Source organism: Poromitra crassiceps (genome assembly GCF_964638095.1).
Source record: "Poromitra crassiceps genome assembly, chromosome: 25".
Lineage (NCBI taxonomy): Eukaryota > Metazoa > Chordata > Actinopteri > Beryciformes > Melamphaidae > Poromitra > Poromitra crassiceps.
In genome coordinates this window covers 15,196,311-15,198,810 of record NC_139649.1, presented here as the reverse complement: position 1 = coordinate 15,198,810, position 2,500 = coordinate 15,196,311, and the positions used below count along the sequence as shown (strand labels likewise).

The window sequence follows — 2,500 nt, the reverse complement described above, 5'->3', positions numbered from 1 at the left end:
GCCTGGAAAGTGGAAAGGAGAGAGAGAAGCAGAGAGGGAGGAAAATAGAATTAGACCACCAAAAAATACATAGACCCCAAATGTACATAAAGGTGTAAAAGGCAGAGGTGGCAGTAGGGACCACAGATGAGCTGCAGGTGAGCAGCAGATACCTGCCTACAAACATAATGGAGCCAAAGCTATGACGTGGGAGCTGAAGATGTTTGGAGGTGATGTTGCTATGGTGCCAGGTTATTATGTTGCAAAACCGGACTGCGCACATTGATATGTAACTAAGATAATGATAAAACCGCTCTCAAATTGGCATCTGGCAGCCAAGGTTTTGTAGAATCTAATAAATATAACAAACAAAACAAACGCTGCTAGCTGACTCACTGTTAATGTTGATTAGTGACATTTTATAGACTAAACAACTAATCGATTATTAGTCAAGACAATAATCTACAGTTGAATCGATAATGAAAATAATCGTTAGTTGCACACACCCCTACTTCAAATAATGGTTGAACCCTAGTCTTGTGTATTTTCTGTCCATGGTTGAGGGTCCAGCAGTAACTCTGTTTCTTCTCTGCAGGCCCAGTGGTCACAGAGGAGAAGATTCAGGAAGCCAAGCTCTTCTACCAGATGCACTTCAGACAGACTGTATTCGATGAAGAAGGCTGGAGGAAACTCCTAGAGGTATCCTAAAAGTGTTCTACCTATCTGTCCATCACACAGACATGCCCATTCACACAAATAGGTGTTCATCCTTCATCATACAGCTCGACACTAAACTGATGTGAATGTGCTTTCTGCTGGCAGAAATATGATGGTCGTCTTCCCATCCGGATCAAAGCTGTTCCTGAGGGCAGGGTCATACCACGAGGGAACGTGCTCTTCACCGTGGAGAATACAGACCCCGACTTCTTCTGGCTCACCAACTACATCGAGGTAAAACTAAACACAGAAATGTCTTCATAGTGTTAAGACTCTGTCACTGAGCCAGACTGGGTTTGTCCACATCCGTCTCCTTACACCCATATTACTGTGTTTTGGGGTAATTATGACCTGTAGTTGTTTGGATTATGTTGTAATTCGTAACAACCTACTGAACTTCTTTTGGCAGTGTACCTCTAAATAATATAATAAAGTAGATTACAATAACGTAAATAATAATAATAACTGCGGTCACATGACCGCGGTCACGTGGTCATCGTCACAGCCCTATGCTGAACCATCAAACAGGCTTGGTGTGGCCACACCCATAGACGAGAAGTTATGACATGATGCATGAGAAGTATGACAGCAGTGCCAGGCATTTGATCTCTTTCCTGTCCTTTTCCTCAACAACTCCCCTTCTCCTCTCTTGCCCCTTCCCCCTCATTCCTGTTCCCCCCTCCACCCTCCCTTTGCTGAGGATAGACCATGCTGGTCCAGATGTGGTATCCCATCACAGTGGCCACAATATCCAGGGAGTTTAAGAAGATCCTGGCCAAGCACCTGAAGGCCACTTCAGGGAGCCTGGAAGGTCTGGACTTCAAACTGCACGACTTCGGCTACAGATGAGTCTCCTCTCAGGAGGTCAGCAGGAGCTTCTTTCATTCCTTCTCACTAGTCATACTCAACATCACTGATGTCAATATTGACATGAACAGGACCCAATGACAGTCAGAGGCCAAAGTCTTTCATGAGCAAAACGCATGGCTGCAACATCAATCATCAGTCAAGAATATCGATTTTTCTACCAGTGTTTTTGACCTTTTCCTTTCTCCTTCCATACGACTGCCCCCACTCACCTGGCCAATATGGCTGGAGTTTATGTAAGGGTTAATGCACGACGAGGTGTCCATTATCACTTTTTAAGGGACGACGCGAGAGGCGTGAACCGGTCCAAGCAAGGCACAGCCGAGGACCGGTTGCCTCCACGAAGTCCCTTAAAAAGTGATAATGGACATCTCGAAGTGCATTAACCCGCTTATACCATGGTCACTTGCCAAAGAAACAAAACAAGACCATTCATTTAAATTTCCATGCATTTTGCAATCAAAATCTAGTTTTCATAACCTTGAATATGAGTTGAGAACCGGCGAGACAAAATAGTCCTGTCGGCTGCTCAATATTAGGCTATCATTGGATAAAATGGCCGCTTAGTGCCTGCTGCACCTGGCACAATTCTAGAATCAAGCTAACTAATAATTTGGCCAATTGTAGCCTATGTAACAACATACAAAATAAAACGGCAATGTCTAAGAATGCAACGCCATGTAACTGGGTCGTTTAAACTCGCATTCCAGGGAATTGCGTTAACGTCTGCGGGTCTTATAAGACGTAAATGGCGCGAGGCAGGAGTAGAGTGAAAACTATCTGCTTTCAGTATGTTGGAGTCCAGGTATGTTTTGTACAAGGACGTCTCTCAGTGTGTTGCTGTTAACTCCCCATTTCGTTGTTTTCTTTTTGTTGATCTCGTCTTTTTCCTCTTTGACTTGATTTGTATCAGTGATAAGAGGCAGCGCACGCTCTC

General features: G+C 44.2%; 1 pseudogene across 1 annotated transcript in view; it reads left to right on the top strand.

The window, feature by feature from the left end:
* The window catches only part of LOC310798115 (nicotinamide phosphoribosyltransferase-like), a 14,405-nt pseudogene that overhangs the window by 5,414 nt on the left and 6,491 nt on the right, over positions 1-2,500 (top strand). The window contains exons 5-7 of the transcript XR_014553982.1: positions 575-678; positions 802-930; positions 1,402-1,560. The product of XR_014553982.1 is annotated as a nicotinamide phosphoribosyltransferase-like (transcript). The remainder of the gene's footprint in view (positions 1-574; positions 679-801; positions 931-1,401; positions 1,561-2,500) is intronic.